The sequence below is a fragment of the Siphateles boraxobius genome, unplaced genomic scaffold (genome assembly GCF_051911475.1).
Source record: "Siphateles boraxobius isolate OS27281-9 unplaced genomic scaffold, OSU_SipBor_1 55, whole genome shotgun sequence".
In the NCBI taxonomy this organism is placed as follows: domain Eukaryota; kingdom Metazoa; phylum Chordata; class Actinopteri; order Cypriniformes; family Leuciscidae; genus Siphateles; species Siphateles boraxobius.
In genome coordinates this window covers 11458963-11481119 of record NW_027509181.1, presented here as the reverse complement: position 1 = coordinate 11481119, position 22157 = coordinate 11458963, and the positions used below count along the sequence as shown (strand labels likewise).

Sequence of the window (22157 nt, the reverse complement as noted above, 5' to 3'; positions counted from 1 at the left end):
ATCTGCCTCCGACTCCAAACCCCTCTTCATAGGCCCTGTCTGATGAGTACCTCTTAGAATGCGTTCAGCAAGTCCCTCTTCAGAGGCCTTGCCCACATGGCAGATCTCTCTAAAACGAGATGCAGTCACCCGTGGTTTCCGTACATTGTACCAATCGGGCACACAAACTCTGCTCTTGCGTAGCACATTCAATCTTCTGGGCCAATTCCAGGGTAACCTCTTGACTTTTCATGTGCAGCTGTTGCTTCTTGGAAACAGACAAACATGCACTCTGATGGTTCAAGTCTGTAGCCTTGCAGGGCAATGATGGAGGAGGTGGAGGATCATGGAGAGTCTTTGCTTTCTCTTTGGCAGGTTGCTGATAAGAAAGGGGACTTCCATGTTGCACCTTGCCGAACAGTGAGTCCACAAGTGGGATATCCTCACTTATTCCCATGCTGCAGATCATAGGGTGGTCAGCATCAGCAAAATCTTTGAAAACCTCAGACACCCGAAGAACTGAGAGGTCAGGAAGTTCCCCATTAAGGCCTTTGTACAGTTTACTCCTGTATGTTAGAAAACACACACACACACGCTAAAAATCTGCAACAGAGTAATACATTTTGCTTGAGGGGAAGAGCATTCTGGAAATAGAATACAATAACCAGTACAGTGACAGGTCATCAGAATTAATAATAAAATTGAATTTCATTATTTAAGGTGTGCCTTCTGTGGCCAACTTGAAAGACACCTGCAGAAGGATTTGACACATTTTAAGTGGTATCATTCATTTATGAAATTGGTTGGACCTATAACTCACTAGAAGTAAAACACATAGAACCTACCTTGTAACAATAATAATTTTTAGTTTCCCCCCACTGGTTTTAAATGCTATTGCCCAATAGAATGTTGTTTTCTGAAATCCCATAAATGGAGCACTTACCGCACTCCCTCTGCGGTCTTTCTTGTTTTCGGTTTGGCTGAGATCACAGCCATCTTGTCAACAGGGCCCGGCTTTATCCCCTATGTCAATATAGTTTAAAATAAATAGAGAATGTAGGCAAGTAGGATTTTTTTAATCCACTGTAAAGCAGGTACGATGTATTTATGAAAAGCGCTTTATAAATAAAGTTTGATTGATTGAACTCACCATAACTCTAGGCTTATGCCACAGTTGTTCACCTTCAGTGCAGCTTAATATTTGGGGAACAACTTGGAGTTTCAATTGCGAATAGTGTGCAGATTGAAACAGAAGAGCTACACAATGGTTGCATAAAGCTTTCCCAGCCTTGCAGGTGCAGCAGAAGCGCCCAAGTTGCACAGGCTGCAAATCTTTTAGGACAACCTAAGTAAAACATATAACTGTATTTAATGTAATCAATGCATATCCCTTGACAGTATTACTAATTTCTTTAAAAAAAAAAAAAAAGCCTGTCTGAACAGCCCATTGAAATGATGACAGCCTGACATGATCCTAGAAAAAATAACAATACCCTACGTCCATCAATACCCTACAGCCTAACAATACCCTACCCAACATTAGGCCTACTAGTATTTGTACACTGAACACAATTTCACACTGCTCCTGACTGTAACCATACTCTGAGCTTATGAGGTTTCTCAGCTTTCCTCATGGACCTGAAGCACTGACAACCACCTGAGCCTCCTGAGGCTCTGATCTTTCTCAGACACTGCAGAAAAATAACAATATTAGCAAGTTAGCAATAGAATAACATGCAAGTTAGTTGGTAAGAATAATAATTAGCAACTGTAATAGGAACATATTGTTCTCAAGCTATCTAAAGCTTAGCTATCTAAATACATTTATCTAAAACTATGTTCGTTTGTTCATAGTCAAGTCAATCAACACAGTTTTCACACATATTTGGGTGGAGCCAGGCGCTGCTGCATTGTGAAAAGTAAACAATGTTTCACATCTGCTTTTTGTCACCACACCGAAGCAGTCGCTTTACAGAGTGTAGCGTTGCGTATCCATGACAACTAGACGGAAGTTTTTAGGCTACTAATTATTTATTATTATTATTATTATTATTATTATTATTATTATTATTATATTATACCCTTTAACCAGGAGAAGCCCCTGGGGTTAGAACCTATTTTGCAAGGGAGACCTGTCTAGAAATATGTCTGAAAACACCCTAACTTGATAACGAACTAACCAACGTCGGATACCTTTACTCCCTGTATGACATGTGTAGGAGTGGTTGTCAACAACATAGCCTCCGAACATCATAAACAAAACAATGGCTAACACAAACTGTTCAGGAAAATGCACTATCTAACGCATGATTTCGACTTTTATAATCTATAGAGAGATAACATAACAGTTACCAGATAGCATAGCTTGAGCACGTAGCATGGATGTTGTTGTGACTTACCTTCAAAATTATGCAAATACTGAGAGATGTAATATTTAAACCCCTTCTCTCTCTTGCTCTGGGGAGCTGGAGAAAAATCACTAACCAGTCGATGAACATCATCGACTGTAATATTCAGCAAATGTCCAAGACATCTGGAGAAATATACATCCTCTACGTCGTCCATCAGGCAACCGGAAACTAGACACCCCCTATCAGTTTCGCAGCCGGAAGTAGCATATGTAAACATGCACATAGTCAATTAGGGCGGTGCAACCTGCGGGAGTGACAGAGTGAGTGAGTGAGTGAGTGAGAGAGAGAGAGAGAGAGAGAGAGAGAGAGAGAGAGAGAGAGAGAGAGAGAGAGAGAGAGAGAGAGAGAGAGAGAGAGAGAGAGAGAGAGAGAGAGAGAGAGAGAGAGAGAGAGAGAGAGAGAGAGAGAGAGAGAGAGAGAGAGAAAGATACACACCATATATGTCTCATCATAACATAACTCAACTGAAAAGGGACAAGGTCCAGATAGCATATGTACAAGAATCCCACCTTAGTGATAGTGAACATGCTAAATTAAACAAAATGAGATACACAAAAGTATATTTCTCTTCACATAAATCAGGTAGACGTAGAGGAGTGGCAATTTTGTTGTGCAATGCACTAAATTTTGAATTCATATCTGAACACAAAGATGAAGAGGGGAGGTACATTATGGTAATTGGTAAAATTGAGGGAACATTAGTAAGTCTGTTCAATGTTTATATTCCACCAGGTAGTGACTGGTCATTTTACAAATTTATGTAGGCTACTTGAAACAATGAAAACAAAGAGTCAGGGAGTGTTAATATGTGGGGGAGATTTTAACATTCGATTAAATCCGAAAAATGACAGTTCAAATGGCAATATAATATTCTGAATGACAAGGAAATCAGGAATAAATTGAAATTCGAAATTGAATCCTATCTGGAATATAATGACAATGATGCAGTCTCACCAGGTATATTATGGGATGCTTTAAAAGCAGTGCTTTGGGGGAAAATTATAGCTATTTATTCTAATGTAAAGAAAATGAAAAAACAAAAATGACTAGATCTCGAGATTAAATTTAAAGAATTACAGAAAAAACATTCATCTTCTACACGGGACTCGGTAAAAGCAAAAATGTTCGAAATAAAGGAGATAAATGAAATAAACACACAGGACATTCAGAAAAAGCTTCTTTTTACAAAACAACAATATTACGATACTGGAGGGAAAGCACTTAAACTTTTGTCATATAGATTAAGGAAACAACAGGCGGAGAGAAAATTTTTCAAAATTAAACATCCTGAAACAAACCAAATTGAAACTAACCTAGAACAAATACAACAATGTTTTGAGGAATATTATCAGACACTATATTCTCAGCCACAATTAAGAAGTGCTACTGAAATTGATTCATTTTTATCTTCACTAAATCTACCTAAAGTCACAAATGATCAGAACAACAAGAAGCTAATCTCAAAAGTTACGAAGGAAGAAATTATATCCGCAATTAAGAGATTAAAAAATGGAAAAGCCCCCGCAGCAGATGGATTCAATTCCGAATGGTAGCCTACAAACTCATGCAAGATCATTTGGCACCGACATTAATGAAAGCATTCCACGGGGTGCTCTAAATGAAGATTATTCCTCCTTCACGGAGAGAAGCTATCATTTCAATTATCCCCAAGGAAAATAAAGACAAACTTGACTGTGGAAATTATCGCCCCGTAAGTGAACTCAATATCGACTGCAAATTATTTACTTCCATATTATGTAAACGTCTTGAGGTAGGCTATTACCTGAACTCATACACAAAGACCAGACAGGCTTTATTAGACAGAGACAGACGCACGACACGACAATATTAGGAAAGTGCTTCTGATAATGAATCATGCCAGGCAATGCAATTAGAAACTCTTATGATTTCCATTACACGAGAGTAGATGTTAAAACTTCATGCTGATTTGTACTCGGCTTTCGCCAAGATAAGCACCAACTAAGACTTAGCTTTACAGTAACCTATGCTTCTCCATCCATTTACGCTTCTTTACATCTGGTGACGTGAATCTCCTTCCGCCTGGTGTTAATAGCTGCAGCGTATTTGCGCGTCAGCACACACAACGGCTGCAACCACAGTGCGGTCCCCCTATAACAACCGTCTGGATTGAGCGGAGTAGGGAACATCTCTAGGGTCTTCAAGCGGGCACCTTCCGTCCTCAGTGTTTCGTCGACTAGCCCACGACACCTCAAGAGGGCTCGACAGTGACTCTGGTGTCCCAGAGTCACCCCCCTCCGTCCCCCACTCAACTCAGCCCAGCTTACTGACCTCTACTTCCCTCTTGCTGCTGAGACCTAGCCACAATCTCACAATCTCTCCGCAACCCAACCATACGCGCCAACCCGCTTGACTAAGGCTGTCGAGCCCCACTGGTAAGTTAATATGCAGTTTCAGTGGCAACGGTTCCGTATGGCATACCACCTACCGCAAAACACAATATCTGCCAAACCACCTGTCATTCACGCAATATACACAGGAACGTAATGACTGTAAATAATATACAACCTATACAAATAAACCAACAGACTCTTCAAGTTTTCAAGAATCCTACGAAACCATAGCATGGCAGCCTGTACACAGCCAGCTAGAATCTTTTCGTCTCAACCACAGCCAGTTGCTGCTCCTTTCTGCTTCTTCAGATAAGTTCTTTACTGTGCGGCGCAACTCTTGGCCACTGAATCCGACGTCTCTGAGGAACCGGGTTGTAGAGTGTGCCACAAAACCTCGACAACCCACTTCCACTGGATAAACCTGGACTCTCCATCCTCGCTGTTCTGCTTCAGTGGCGTGTAATGTTTTGCTAGAACAGGCGGCAACTTATTGGTCATACTACGCTTGCCTTCCAATGCTAAAGCCAAACATCGCAATACTTGGTCATGGCGCCAAGTAAACTGACCTTAGCTAAGAGCCACCTTACATCCTGTCAAAATGTACCTTAATGTGGCAGGTGAAGAACACAAAGGACAAGAGGGATCCTCTCCTACCCAGAGGTTTAGGTTCTGCGGTAGGAGAGGATCCCTCTTGTCCTTTGTGTTCATCACCTGCCACATTAAGGCACATTTTGACAGGATGTAAGGAGCCAACTGGAGAACATCATATGTTGACCTAATAAGGAAACTGATCCCACTCTCATCAAAGGTCTTGCCAGCCCATTTTGCGTTGTTCCACACTCTCCCATCTCATCCACTCTCCCTGCTTGGCCTGGGAAATGGCCTTCATACATCTCATACTCTCCTCCTGCTTTCGCAGCTCGTTGACTACCAGCTTCCTCCTTTGAGCTGGGCCTGCCTTGTGCCATTTAGGAGGAACTAAATTTAGCCCAAAACCCCCTCTTCCATGCTGTACCTGTCCCACGATATCCCCAATTTCAGCCTTTGCCTCTACTACAGATTTCTTTGCTGACCACTTTCTACCAGTTTTTACCACAGGGGCTGCCTCCCTTACACATTTGTCGCGTGACTCTGCTAAAGTCATTTCCAGTCTGACCTTGGCTAACTTAAACTCCTCAGTTAAAGCAGAGACTGGCAGCTGCAATACTCCTTTACTATAAAGTCCCACTCTTCTGAGGCAGCGTGGAACTTCCAACCATTCCTGATGTAACCGGGTTGAAATGTAAGAAATACACACCGGAAGCAAACTATGCTTTTTTTAAAATCGGGGTTTTATTCTGACTGCTGTTTAAAATTAATGACAGCGGTCAATGGGAGCACAATTAAACAGATAAAAGTATAATTAAGTCAAAAGTTTGCCTTGTTCGAAGAGATTTCACAATTTAGATTTACACAATCAGATTGCACTATTAAAACTAAAACAAAAATTTGGGAAACAGTTTATAGTAAATTTGAAGATGACATATAATCAATGTCGCAAAAAAACGTCTCGGTTAATATGTAACCCTCGTTCCCTGAGTAGGGAATGGAGACGTTACGTCGAATGACGACGAATGGGGGGTTTCGCCTAGAAAGCCAATCATCTTTGTGTATTATAAAACGAGCCAATGGCGATGAAATGCCATGGGTCTGCGGAATTTGCATAGCGTAACTCCGCCCCACCTCGTGGGTATAAAAGGAGGACGCTCGGCAACATGCAGATATGTCTTCGCTGAGGAGCCGAGACTGAACTCAGGCGTCTACCCAGCGGTACAGCGGAAGTGGCAGGGAGACGTAACGTCTCCGTTCCCTACTCAGGGAACGAGGGTTACATATGTAACCGAGACGTTCCCTTTCGTAGTCACCCCGAGTTACGTCGGATGACGACGAATGGGGGTCCCCGTGAAATCACGCCACCTTCACAGATGTCTTCCAGTGCCCTGCGAAAGTCTGATCCCCCTGTCGTGATACTGGCACGGACGAAGGAGTCCTACTTAACACAGGAATACCAAGGTACACTGGGAAGCATATCTCAGAGGAGATATGCCGCAGCATGCCTACCTGCAGGGAGGACTTAAGATACGCATATGGCCGGAGGGCTACATATGGAGGAACACTGGAGTGACCAGCCCGAGGGGTGGCAACTTTCAACTCCAGGAGGGCAAGGTGGCTTGCCAAGGGAAAGACACGTGCTCAGGCAGGCTTACAGTGGAAATACACATGTGGGGGTTACTCGGGGAGGAACCATGCACACGGAGGCATCTAGCCGACGCCCAGGCAATAGACACTGGCGCCAGCGTCAACAGTGCTGGAGGAACTCAGGGCTTCAGAGAGGAAGGCTCACCTGAGGAATAATCGCACGTATCCAGTCCGTGGAGTGGAATGGCGAACAAGCGAAGACACCTGAGCGGGTCCAGTACTAGCTAGCTGAAGCGAGTACACGAGAGGACACAGGCTCCACTCGGAGATTATAGAATCTGGCGAATGTGTTGGGTGTCGCCCAGCCTGCAGCTCTACAAATGTCTGCCAGCGAGGCGCCATGCGCAAGACCCCAAGAGGAAGCCACACTCCGGGTGGAGTGGGCTGTCACACCAAGGGGGCACGGTCGGCCTTGCTGTTGGCAAGCCAAAGCAATGCGTCCACTATCCAGTGAGACAACCTCTGCTTTGAGAGAGCCTTTCCCTTCAGTCTCCCACCATAACAGACAAAGAGCTGGTCTGAGGTCCTGAAACACTGCGTTCTGTCTACGTAAGCACGGAGAGCGCGTACTGGACAGAGCAGTGCCAAGGCTGGGTCTGCTCCTCCCGGGGCAGCGCTTGCAGGTTCACCACCTGGTCCCGAAAGGGAGTGGTGGGAACCTTGGGCACATATCCAGGCCGGGGTCTCAGGATCACGTGAGAGTGACCGGGCCCGAATTCCAGGCACGCTTCGTCAACGGAGAATGCGTGCAGGTCCCCTACCCTCTTGATAGAGGCCAAAGCAACCAGGAGCGCCGTCTTCATAGACAGAAACTTAAGCTCAACTGAATGCAGAGGCTCAAAGGGAGCCGTCTGCAGGGCATTTAAGACCACTGAGAGGTCCCAAGAGGGAACGAGAGGAGGGCGAGGAGGATTCAGTCTCCTCGCTCCTCTCAGGAACCTGACAATCAGGTCGTCTTTTTTTTTTTTTTTTTTTTTTTTTTTTCAGAGACTTACCTTGAACTGCTTCGTGATATACGGCGATAGCGGCCACATACACCTTCAGGGTGGAGGGAGACAGCCTTCGCTCCAACCCATCTTGCAGAAAGGAAAGCACGACAGAGATCGAGCATCTCCTGGGGTCTTCTCGACGAGAAGAGCACCAGTTGACGAAGAGATTCCACTTCAACGCATAGACATGTCTCGTGGACGATGCTCTAGCGGAAGTGATGGTAGCCGCCACCGCAGGTGGCAGGGTACTCAAACCTGCCTCGTCCCGTCCAGGAGCCACACGTGGAGCCTCCAGAGATCGGGTCGAGGGTGCCAAAGGGTGCCCCGTCTCTGAGAAAGGAGATCCTTCCTCAGAGGAATTGGCCAAGGAGGTGCTGTCGCGAGGAGAACCAGTTCGGAGAACCAGGTCCGGGTGGGCCAGTACGGCGCAACCAGAATGAGCTGCTCCTCGTCCTCCTTGATCTTGCACAAGGTCTGTGCAAGAAGGCTCACTGGGGGAAACGCATATTTGCGTAGGCCCCGCGGCCAGCTGTGCACCAGTGCATCCGTGCCGAGGGAGCCCTCGGTCAGGGAATAGAACAGGGCGCAATGGGTCGAGTCGTGAGAGGCAAACAGATCTATCTGTGCGTCCCCAAACTGGTCCCAAATCAGCTGAACCGACTGGGGATGGAGTCTCCATTCGCCGGAGATGGGCCGAAACCGTGACAGCTCGTCGGCTGCAAAGTTCCGATCTCCCGGAATGTAAATAGCACGAAGGGACCTCAGGTGCTTCTGACTCCATAAGAGGAGGTGGCGTGCGAGTTGCGACATACGGCGGGAGCGTAGACCACCCTAGTGGTTGATGTACGCTACAGTCGCGGTATTGTCTGAATGGACTAGTACGTGTTGACCCCTGAGCAACGTGAGGAAACGGTGCAGGGCAAGGCGTACTGCCAGCAACTCGAGGCAATTGACGTGCAAAAGGCGCTGGGGTCCTGTCCAGGAGCCCGCGGCAGCATGTCCGTTGCACATGGCGCCCCAACCCGTGGAAGAGGCATCTGTGGAGACAACAACATGCCTGGAAACTCGTTCTAGGGGAACTCCGGCCCGTAGAAAGCTGAGGTTCCTCCACGGGGTGAAGGACTGACGGCAGGTCGGAGTCACTGGGACTCGGAACGTGCCGTGATGCCATGCCCACCTCGGGACTCGATCGCGTAGCCACAGCTGAAGCGGTCTCATATGAAGCAATCCGAGTGGCGTTGCCGCGGCTGCGGAAGCCATATGCCCCAGGAGCCTCTGAAACAATTTCAGTGGGACCGCACTCTTGCCATCGAACTGTCGAAGACAAGTCAGCAGTGAGTGTGCGCGCTCGCTCGTGAGCTGCGCGGACATGGCGACCGAGTCGATCTCCATACCGAGAAAAGAGATCCTCTGCACGGGGCAAAGTTTGCTCTTCTCCCAGTTGACCCGAAGGCCCAGACAGGCTAGGTGCCGAAGCACAAGATCCCTGTGTTCGCAAATAACCACGCGACTTTGTCGCACAATAGAAACATTACCGTATAGACAGGAGGAGAAGCTTGCAGGCAATCTTTTACTGTCTATGAGGCAATCGGGGGGACATAGAGGCATAAAGTCAAGGAGAAGCCCATAGATAGAGAGTTCATAAAAGCAACGGGACAAAATATTTCAACAACGTTTTTGAGGAATTAGGTGATTCAGATTTGTCTTGGCACAGCTACTAGAAGAATTACAACTGTCAGACTGTCGTCATGCTCAGTTTGAGCCTGCGCAGTCGCTCCGCCATCAGACAGGTAGTGCAAGCTCAAAGTCAAGGTTGAAGTGCAACCTTCACAGGTGTTGCTCATTAGCTATCGCACCACCAGCCTCGCACCGTTCTCTCACGTCCCTCGGCCGTCCTGTTCGCCACAACGTTTCTGTTCCCACTATAGCCAACACACTAGCTACACACTTCCTCAACCATAACCACAGAAGAAGAGTCTTAAAGCGGCAGGCACCCAGAAATGTCAGAGCCTTTTATACAGCCGCGCTTCCATTAAAAGGCTTATCATTAAGGGTGAGGGGGGCTCACAGAGGCATTGTCCTCCCCAGACGGGAGAGCTGGCAACATCACCAACCGAGCTACCGGTCGGGTGTACACATGTCCTCTGATGTACACAAGTCCTCTGATGTCCACATCAGTGAAAAGTGAAAGTGACACATGATGGCCAAGTATGGTAACCCATACTTGGAATTTGACCTCTGCATTTAACCCATCCAAGTAAGTGCACACACATTAGGAGCAGAGTAGTGAGTAGTGAAGACACACACACTGCAAACGTGGATACACACACCCGGAGCAGCGGGCAGCCTTGAGTGGCGCCCGGGGAGCGATTGGGGGTTAGGTGCCTTGCTCAAGGACACCTCAGTCATATTCCTGCCGGTATGGAATCGAACCAGCAACCTTTGGGTCACCAGTCCAACTCTGTTACCATTAGGCCATGACTGCCCCCATCAGCGGATCTAATGCACCCATTGTTGGTGCGTTGAATCTTGGTTACATGCCCAATGGGCCACAGGGCTCAAGGTAGCTGTGGATCCACCATTATGACAACGGCCTTATCCAGTAGTTCAGGAGAAGAGGAGTGCCATTTCTGACTGGTCTGCAGCCCAGGGAGATATTCTCTGATGAATCTGGACCAGAATTGGTCAGCAAGAACTTGTGAATGCCGCCAACGTCTGCGGCTCAGGAGCTCCATCTCAGGATAGACCACTTGGGGGAGGGATCCATCAGGCCGCCCCATTAGCAGACTATTGGGTGTCACAGGGTCGATATCTGCAATGTCGGCAGATACATAACCCAATGGTTTAGAGTTGACAATTGCCTCAACTTCCAGGAGAACTGTGAGAAGGACGTCTTCATGAACAGGTTGGGCCCCCACACAGGTGTAAAGTGAAGACTTGACGGAGTGGACCTCTCTCTCTATTTAAACTGGAAATATTATCACGCAGCGTTTATCCTTGCGTCTGCCCATCTTCACAAACATGGGCCCAAAACAATACACGCCAGTAAAGTGGAAGGCTGGTTTGTGTAATTGGAGATAAGCAGCGGGAAGGTCCGCCATTTGGGGAATGGAAGGCTGAGCTCTCCAGCGCTGACATTCGGCATAAGAGCGCTGGTGTCTGCGGATCGTCTCCCTTCCATGGATTATCCAGAATGTAGGTTGCTATCGTACCTTTGGGTAAGCAAGTGTGTAACTGGGTGTGAGGCATCCAGAACAACAGGTTGCAATGTCAAGTCGTCCTGACCGTCCAAACGTCGGAGCCGACCTCCTCCTCTTATGAGGTCTGTGAATTTATCTAACACTGGAGCCAAGGTAAGTAATCGACTCCCAGGTGAGACAGGTCTCCCTGCTGCAAGGAGTTTGTAGTCCTCTGGAAATGACTGTTGTTGGGCTCGCTGGAGAACGATCATCTCTGCCTGTTGGTGCTCTTCAGCATTAGGCGGTGAACTGGAAGGGGTTTGTCTGAGGATTTCTTGAGCAGTGGCGTCTATGAGCTCCTGCCAGGAGTGGTACACCTTGTCATCCCTGCTGATTGACATTGTTGAGGTAACCGTTACTCCACAGAAGCTGGCCTTCCGGAGTTCCGCTCTGTCCTCAAATGGCTCTGTGCTGGGTCTTTCTGGCCAGGTGGCTGGGTTTTGGAGAAGGAAGGGAGGTCCTTGAGACAATCGGTTGGGATCTATTAGGGTCTCCAGGGTCTTCCCTCTTGTCAGATCATCAGCAGAATTGTTCGCCGAGTCCACTTAGCGCCAAGTGCACTTCTCTGTTAACTCCTGTATCTCAGCTATTCTGGCGCCCACGGAGACCTTGTAGCGGAAAGACTGGGAGTGTAACCAGGTTAGTACTGCAGTGGAGTCTGACCACAACACAGTTCGAGCCACTGTCAAGGTAAGTCCCCTTTTGAGGACACGAGCCAGCTGCGCGTCAACCAGAGCTCCACAAAGAACCAGGCGTGGGATCGAATGCAGACGTCTTGGAGCTACTCGTGAACGAGCAAGGATGAAAGACAGGTGGATCTTCCTTGTCCTCAGTTCTTATGTAGGCTACAGCTCCATGAGCTTGCTCAGAGGCATCTGCAAAGATGTGCACCTCACGGGTGGCACCCTCAAGGTTGGCATCCGCAGGAACATATGCACGCGGAAAGGTAAGGAGAGGTAATGACTCAAGTTCAGCCTCCCAGCTGGACCAGGCTTGCAGGAGTTCGGTGGGTAAGTTAGAGTCATCCCTACCTCGCTTCTTATCCCACAGCATGCCTTATGATGCTTTGCTCGGGTGGACCTAGAACTCTGTAAATGTTCTTCAGGGTTGGTACCTCGTAAGCCACAAGCCTATGTTTGTAGCTCAAAGAGTCGGTTGCCCAATTCCAGCTGAGACTGAGTGTTGACTCCAGAGGGTTGGACTTATCCTGTGCCAGCCACAGGTCCAGGCTTTCAGATCTGGCCTCTTGAGGCAAGTGGCTCAGGGCGCTTGAATCATTGCAAGCCCATTGACGCAACTCAGAAGCCAGAAGATCCCTGAGCCGATCCACCAGCAGTTTGGCTTCAACCGGCGTACACATGCTCTGCAGGCAGTTATCGACGTAAAAGCAGTTCTCAACCGAGAATCTCAGGTCATCTTCCGGCTGGCAGTGGTCAACCACATGGCGCTGCATGGCGTATGTCGCACAGCACGGGCTGCAGGTTGCGCCAAAAGGCAAAACTTGCCACTCAAATGTTCTTGGGGGCTCTTCCACCTTCAGGTCCCGCCACAGGAAGAGGACGATCTTCAGTGATAAGGCGGACTTGATGAAACATCCCCTTAATATCTCCACTAACCGCTATGGGATGTTCACAAAATCTCACTACGACTCACAGTAAGGGGGCACCAAGGGTAGGGCCAGGTAGCAGGTACTGGTTCAGGGTCTGCCCAAGGGACTGGTGAGAGCAGTTAAAGACAAGGTGGTTATTTCCGTTGTGGCTGACGAGATGATGTGAGATGCACCATCCTTCTTTGGTAGAGGTCTCCTTAGTGACTTCCCTCACAGCACCTGCTTCAATGAGCTTCTGCATTTCCATCTTGTATGCTTCCGCTAGCTTGGGGTCCTTTAAGACTCTCAGTACTACCTAACATTGGCATAACTGACTCCTTTGGCGAGGGCAAAGGTGGCATGCTTGCATGGAGCAGCAATGGTGTGGCATACGTGAGAATTCAATCTACATAAGTACGGACAGTCTTGGCTTCAAGCAATGCTAAAGCCTGCTGATCCTGCTTTGACCGAGTCACCTATCTTTCATGTCGGTAAGGTACAGTGTCTACTTGCCAGAGCCTCTCAACATGCTTGTAAAGCTCATCCATTGGTGGCGTAGACGAAGTAAACAGAAACTGTGCAGGTTGGATTTGCTGCCCCATGAATGGGGCAGGGCCTTGAAGAATCCCCCAAGCCTGGTGCGGACCAAATCTGACTGGCTCGACAGGTTTTATCAGCTGAGGGTTGTCGGAGCCTACAAGGAGTGTTGGCTGAGCATCTCTTAAGGCAGGTAGGGGAATGCCACTTAGGTGTTTGTATTTCCTCTGCAGGCAGTCAATCTGGTAAGTATGCTGTGCTAGGCTGAGGCGGCCAGCTGTGAAGGCACCATTGATCTTATAGCTATTGTGAGGGTTTGCAGCTGGTGAGACACGCAAAGACACTGTGTGGTCATGAAGGATCTGGATGTCCTGATGGACTGTACGTAGAGGAAGAGCTTCAGGAGTGCCCTTTATGCCAAGAAACTTAGCTGCTGCTGGCAACAACATGGTCCTCTCTGACCCATCATCGAGGATCGCAAAGGTGTCAAATGTCCGGTCCTCATAATGTACAAGCACAGGGACGACCTTTAACATGACTCGATTACGGCTCCATGTCTGTACAGGTATAGCGAGTCAGCCACAGAGTATTAAGCAGCTCTCTTCTTTAACAGCTACATCTGTATTGCCCCTCTCTGCTCTTGTATTTATCTCGTGAAGAGCCAGTAGGTGTTTTCCCTGACAGATGTTGCAGGGTTTCTTCAATGTGCACTGAGCTGCTTGATGAGTTTGTGCACAGCGCCAGCACTGCTTGTTAACCCGTATCCACTCTCTAAGCTGGTCTTTGGAGAGTTTGGTGACAGCACTGCATTGACTTAGATAATGCTCAGTACTCTCACAGTAGGCACAGTAGGCTTTACTCTTGGCCCCTCTGTTGGCTGAACTCTCTTAGTGGCATTAAGAGGCTGTCTATGCAGACTCACCAGCTCCATGTAGGATGGTCCCCGTTTGTCTTCCAGGACGACCATCAGTCTTCACGTTCTGCCTTTACTTTATGCTGCATCCCATAGCCTGACTGTCGAAGCCCTGACACCATGATTCATAGCGGAGCCATTCTGCTAAATCATGTAGAGTGTTGGTCACCCCTAATTTCTTGAACTGATGTCGACGGAAATCAGCTCGCCCAAAGAGTGCTTTAACTCTAGAAGTGAGAGATATATAGGTGAAACTCGAAAAATGAGAATATCGTGCAACAGTTCATGTATTTCAGTAACTCAAATTAAAAGGTGAAACTAATATATTTAGTATATATAACTATATACATATGCATGATTATACTTTTCAGAGGGCCGACATTTCTGTATTTCAAATCTTTTTTTTTTATTGATTTCATGTAATATTCTAATTTTCTGAGATTTTGAATTAGGGGTTTTCATAAGCTGTAAGCCATAATCATCAAAATTATAACTTTTGCACGATATTCAAATTTTTCGAGTTTCACCTGTATATACTGTATATATATATTTAATAGACCATATAATGACTAAAAGTCACATAGATTATGTCTTCTAAATATAAAAATGTAATACGTGAGGAAACTAGTAACGTTATGTAAATATACACACGAACATCTTTACGACTTAGTTCGTATTGTCACTCGCATACATTAACTTTTACACATGCGGGGCTATTCAAACATTCATAAACTAAGTAGAAAATGTATAAACAGACTGCTACTTACCTTACAGGCATGCACACAACTTTAGCAAAGATAAATCGCAGTACAGCTTGCACCCAGTGGCGGATTAAGGCACTGACACCTAGAGTGCACAATTGCCCATACGGTTAATCCGCCAATGCATGCATCCGTCCGCTTTCCCGATCGGTCAGACTTAATTCAGTGGATGGGGATTGGCTCGCTGGACGGATGCTACGACGAATGCGTAAATTTTGTCATATAGTAAAGGAACTAAGACACTTGAATATAACCCTAATAGTGGTCTTTTTTACAAAATTAATATGACAATTTAGTGGTGACATCTGCGCAATTAGATGAGCGACAGACTCGATATGCGGATTAATTAGGCCTATTAATAGGCCAATTCCTATTCAAATGTAAAGGCATTCAAGCAAATATTTAAATGGCACCTCTGCCCGAGCTAAATAATATGTATTGTTCGTCATAGAGTGATAAGACCTTATTCAGAGCAGTGCCATGACAGGTATGAAAGTGAGGCTTTGAGGACCTTTGTTTTCAATGGCATCCACTGTAAAAGTCTGGATAAAGCTCCTAGATCACTTATAATTTTCAATAATATATAATAATAATAATATGACACAGCGTATCTGCGCAAACCAATCGGTGCGCAGCCCACCAGAATGGGGGGAGCATAGGTCTATCATAGCTTGTCTTGCTATAGGACTCAGATTAAATCTCTTTCAGCGAAGATTTACATCTCTTCGCTGGACTCCTAAGAGAAGAAGAAGCCTTCAAACTTTTGAAGAAGCATCGCAGCGGAACGAGCTGGCTCTGCACCTTCAAGCAAGTCGTCTACTCGCAAGCAAGCTGACTGATCGGCACACCCTGCAAGCAAGCTGACTGATCGGCACACTCTGCAAGCAAGCTGACGCAATGCTGCTGACAGCTGATTTCAACATTACCCTGCAGCTATCCGGCTTGCACTTAAAAGAGGTTATTTCATGATAAAATTTTTGGAACGTTGTGGCAAATGTCACACCACGATTGTGGCACTTTCAGAGCCCCTCTGCACCCATCAGACAAACATTGAGAGTGCGTTGCCTGTCTGGTGAAATCCCACGCAGAAGACACTCGTTAACCAAGATGAGTTGCTCTAAATGCTTCCTGGGATTGGCTCGTTGGATGACATCGTCGTTTTCAGGATGACAGCATGTCACTGGTGGCTTCGCACACGGAGGATTGGTCAGGCTCAGTGGACACCACCATTTAGAGACCAGAGCAACGCTATAGATGGGCTGGATCTTCAGACTAGAGTGGTCTGCCCTAGAGGAGCCCACACTCAGCCGCCAAGATGAATGGTTCCTGCCAGGGTGCCAGTAGGCCACTCGCCAGCAATCAGAACCGTTCTTCACTGAAGTTCACGATGCACTCACAAAGTCGTAGCACACCCCCTACTCGGCCCACCAACGCACTACTAACTCCACCGCACGCACTCACTGATATCAACAGCGCTGTGAAAAAAGGGTAAGAGAAGCTGCCTCTTCTCAACGAAGCTGTGGCTGCACATCTCTCCGCCCACTGCAATCGGATGGAAGGCTAAAATCGCTCACCCATCTAAACCCTGTAGGACCACTTCCGGCCTCGCTGGCAAGCCAGGCACTGCCCTTCACACCATAGTAATCCTCCAGGGGTTTCAGACCAAAATCCTCCGGTCTATGGACGAGCCTGGACCAGACCCAATCGCATTCAGGGACTTGTGCAGCGCTACTGACCTGGCATCGTGGTATTGGAGCACCAGCTGTAGCTAAACTTAACGGAGATCAAGGATGCAGACAAGGCTGCCTTCCTCGACTATTTGGCCTTGCAGTAGAAAGCTTCGCTGAGCGCTTCACTGCTGCACAGAAGTCTTCGCAGGCAATACCCTTCCTGCCAAAGCGCTCCAGCTCTGCAGCTGCTTTAAGTTGCCAGAGAACCACACAGACTCAGTAGTCAGCGAAACCAGTGCCTGTGACCGCTCAGCCCAATCCAGCACATGAGCCTCATCAGCACCCCCACCCCTCCAAGCACTTCCCTCCTAAACGCCAGGGTCTCTGGCCTAATATAATGCTGAATCCTGAGCCTCAGAAGCAACCCTGAACCTCGAAGAAGGAAGAGAGAAAGAGAATGTCTTGTGTTTACCTCCTAACCCCCTTTTTAGTTCCAGGGGTTGGAGATTATGTTTTCATTGCAAACACTGGGCCCTTTCGAGTTCACATACCCATGCAATTGACCGCTGTTATAGCGAACACACACAAAAAAAACTTTTCTTCTTCCTGATACTATGGACCTCAGTCCCCTGCCCCAGTGCAGCGACCTGCACCCTAAACTTATTCAGCCCCTAGCCACCCATGCCAATCCCAGGAGTGTCGAACTGGGTTCTGAACATAATAAAACTAGGTTCCTCGTTTCAGTTCTCTCGCAGACACATTGCTGCGAATGACGTCTATTAAGTCATTCAACTGTGCTCTCAGAGATTCAGTTATATTTAGCTACCAAGAGCCTTCAAGTCATCTCCCACCACAGGTGTAATCCACATTTTGAGAGGGTTTGGAGTTCAAAATCTAATCCCTTATTGCACTAAATACCCGTCACTTAATAATCATCACTTCTGCCTGCTATCGCTCTTGATTGGCTAAAAGTGCTGGCTTTCATCGTCATGATGAATGATTGGATGGAGTACATGTACAATTGGTTTTGTTCGTTAACATGTAGCCCATACAATTTAAATGTTTGAAAACCACCAAACTGACCTCAAACCAGCCCAAAAACAATAACAAAAAAATAACATAAAAATATAGCTGACTAGCCCTACCACTGATCTAATATGAAATATGAAACTAAAACCGCCACATAGGGTGTCAGGGTACCAAGATTTATATTTGTTGTATCATGTAAGCTGGAAGGTGTAAACACTATAACCTCAGTCTTTTCCTCATTCAAACTTAAAAAAAATTGTGACATCTAAGACATCTTCACATCCTCAAGGTAATTAGTCATCTCTTCTAGATTTTTCCCATGGTTAAGGCATGCCTGTCAACACTCCCGTTTTTTGCGGGTTTCTCCCGTTTTTTAGCCCTATCTCCCGGACCCCTCTCGGTTTATTTTTCCAGGGAAACTCCAGTCATTTGCATGGCCCAAACTCCTTTATGAATAATCGGACCAATATGTTTGTCTAATGTTGACCAGTTGCCAGATTGTATTAAATGCATTATATTCACACAATCCACATATCATTTACAATTTCAACCCGTTTCTCACCTCAACCTGGCAACCTATAACCCAGTTGCGCAGTCACGGAAAGTCAACCCGAAAGCGAGCCGATAGACATGATGGCAGGTGACGTTTTGGGCAATGTTGCTGTGCAACACTACCATTGAGATTGGGCAATATAATTTCTATACCTTATTACAAGCTATTATGTCCCAAACTGGACATTTGATCTCATCACATGCTTACTAAAATCTATTTACAAATAAAAAATTATAAAGAAATATTAATAAATTAAGTTATGTTTTCATTTATGGGTATTGCAATGTAAATAATACACTTAACATGTGCAGTAGGCTACACCTAACAGCATGAGCCTACCTCTTACAGCATGAGCCTAAACAACCAACCTTTTTAGAGTTGCTTTATAGCCAAATTGAAGTTTGATAAGTACAGTCAAGGAGTGGAATTTGACACATGTGCTCTAGGCTGTCAGATAATGATGAATGGTGAATTTTGTTGAATCAGGTGTAACAGGTCTCCACCCGCAGAAAACATGCAGCTTTGATGAATAGCCTTCCAAACGCAATTAACGTCAATTCATATTTTCAGACACGGAGCCCTCTGGGGCCAGTTGCATAAACATAACCACTATGTTAAGACCGTGTCTCAAGAACTAGTTTGACAAACTAGTCAGACAAGAGATTATCTTATTCACAGCTCCCTGTTTTATACAGTTCATCACCAATGATATCATTCACAGGTGTATTCCTCCCTTTATTTTTGGCTCATCTTAAACTCTCACACTCATAATTATAACTTCTTGGCGTTATATAATAATAACTTATATAAGAATAACTTCTTGGCGTTACTATCTTCTTCTCACTATATGTTATCAGATTATTACTTCACTTTATATGATTATACTTCAAAAAGTTGTCTAAAATTGATAAAGCATACAAAAAGGAATACATTGCCTACATGATGTAATATCCCTGATGCAATGGAGAGACTGGTGCCAGTTAATGATAATAACTAAACACTGAACTCACATGGACTTAACAGTGTCTTATTTCTGCTCATATTGCCCAAATCACCACCAAATACTGCATTTCTAATAAAAATATATATATACAGGCCTGTGAATTTTCAATTAAATCTGTTAATATAAAGTGAACATTCAGAGATTTTTTTTTACTGATTTGAGCTGTCAATGGATCAAAACAATTTTCATTTATGTTCTGAAGATGAACAAAAGTCTTAGGCTACAGGTTTGAAACAACTTGTAGGTGAGTAAATGATGACAGAACTTTCATGTTTGGGTTAACTATCCCTTTAAATGGTAGTACACGCACGCATACATGCGCACACACACTCACACACACACACACACGCATGCATTTTGACTGGGAGACATTTTGTAATTAAGCATTTATTGATTTAATTTTAATAACTGATGTCTTTCATAGCTGTCATGCTTTAGACATTTAAAACATAAATCCTCTTAAATACTACAGAATCATCTAATGTTGAATATAATTACAGATACCATCAGTTTCATTCAAAACACTAGCAGTCTATTTTGGATTTTTAAAAAAATGTATGTCCTAACTCTAGGCCTCATGTTATTGTGACAGATAGCAAATTGTGCATTTAAAAATACAATAGGTAGAATTACGAACAGTCAAGTATCATCAAGATAAGATGATACAAGTGAAAAAATTAAAATATTACAGAAGACATCAATCATGATCAATAAGGCTGACACATAATGTACAAGAGAAATCAATTAAATGAAACAAGTTCATATTGGTGTGCACAAAAACACAAATGTATGTTTTACAACCAACACAAACTTGACAAGAGAAGAACTGTGATGATAGATATAGTGGATGTGGCAGCAGATAAAGATGCTGAGGAGAGCTGTGATGTCACAACTCTGCCATTCAAGGGCTGAACTCCTCTGAAGTTGTTGGTCATCAGAACTAAAGGACTTGATTTGAAAAAGGTAGTATTGCTGAAGCGGTTGATCTGTTTGGAGGAATATATTCAACGGAGTGACTTTTAGGTTTTACCTCAGAATATGAAGAATGTTGCCATCCAGTAATAGATGAATAAGATGTTTATGAATCACTCTACTATAGAGTTGCCTTGACTTACCAATTCCTGACTTACCCCTTTTCCACCAAAGCGTTTTGAGAGCCGGTTCGGAGCCGGTGCCTGCGCGCGAACCAGTTCTTTGTGTTTCGACAGCCAAAGAACCGGTTCTCGGCCAGGAAAACTGGTTCCAAAGCGGCACCAACTCTTTGCTGGACTAGAACCAGAGAACCGTTCTTTTACCGTGTCATGCTTACGTCGGGGGCTGGGGGCGGGTTTAGATGTGTCCTAAACATCTTTTCTGACCGCAAAGCCAGGAGAAACATTTGCAGAAACACGATGTAGTCCGCCATTGTAATTGTTATGCTTGAAGTTGGCGCAAGCGTTTCTAGCTTTTTTAAAAAAAAAATTATTGAAAACATTATGTAAGCAAAGAAGAAAACAGTCACAAAATAGAACAAATAAACGGAGAGAAAAAAAGACAAGACAGTGTACATAACTAATCAGAAAAGATTACATATCAAAGGAAAAGATTAAAAGACTTACATATTTCAATTGTTTTTAAAGCCTTCTTGGTTCACGAGTTAGAGATAATCCCAAAGTAATGTTGTACTTGCAAGCGTTTCTAGCTGAGACGTAAAGCAACGTACACAGTGACGTAACGACGTCGTTCGCTGGGCGCTCTAGAAGTGGAAAAACAAACAGGTTCTGAGAAGGTTCGCAAGTTGAACCAACTCCGAACCAACTTTGAACCAGCACCAGTTCCGAACCCGTTCTTTTTTGGTGGAAAAGGGGTAACTGACTTTGATGGGATCTTTGAACACAGTCCAAATCACAACTTCATAGCAGTTAGGTGTGGTAAGAGAGCCTTGGTACCGGTAATATTTAGTCCTGTCCACCCCTTCAAGCAGACTGTCCATTGTGATTTGATTCATGATGTCTGGTGTCTGATTACCTAAATACACAAAAACGTCAAGAGGGTGTAAGGAAACTACTTGGCCGTATTCAAAATAGAATAATGTACAGTACTGAGTACAATTTCTCAGAAAAAACACAGTGTGAACAAGTTACAAAAAATATAAATAAAATAGAATGCAAACATAAAAAAACAAGTGTCACCAAATTGATGAAGAGATAAAAAAAAATCGATTCCTGTAACTGATAACCCAAAAACCACAAAACTAACTAGAAAAATCAAAATCTTCAGCGTACTCAATGCTTTACATTAACTACGCTAACTAAAACCAAAAATACACTCCATCACTCTTGACCTAACTAACAATGAAGATATAACAGTAGATGTTTGCACATTTCTGTAAGAACACCAATCGAAAGAATTAGAAAGTGGCACAAACCGGCAACGTATAGTACTAAACGAGTATTAGGTAATTAACAAAACAAACATTATCAAGTGGCAAGACCACAAACACACCACGTTCGTCACTTTGGCTAATCAAGAACAAATACTACACGAATTTGGGCTCTGATAATGTCTGATGTTGCACTTAACACAAGACTCAATTACTAACGCTGAATCAGTGAAGACTATCAAACTGAGATAATATTTGCAATAAAAATTGTTAACCAGTTCAAAGTTCAAGATCACATGGCAAACATCGCTTTCACGTCTGACGCTGATCTGGCTCACTACCCAAAAATTAAAAATCGGTCAACATTGTTGTTCCAAAACCTTTATGACTTTCTTTTTTCTGTGGAAAACAAAAGAGGTATTTCTCTATGATTTGTGCCTTGATGCCATTGTTGTTTTGTACCCCACTGACACTCAATGTATGGACAAATACAGTGGAAACATTCTTCAAAAT

General features: G+C 45.0%; 1 protein-coding gene across 1 annotated transcript in view; it reads right to left on the bottom strand.

The window, feature by feature from the left end:
* Positions 1–22157, bottom strand: part of LOC143714789 (carbonic anhydrase 4-like) — a 37962-nt gene that overhangs the window by 12816 nt on the left and 2989 nt on the right. The window lies entirely within an intron of this gene.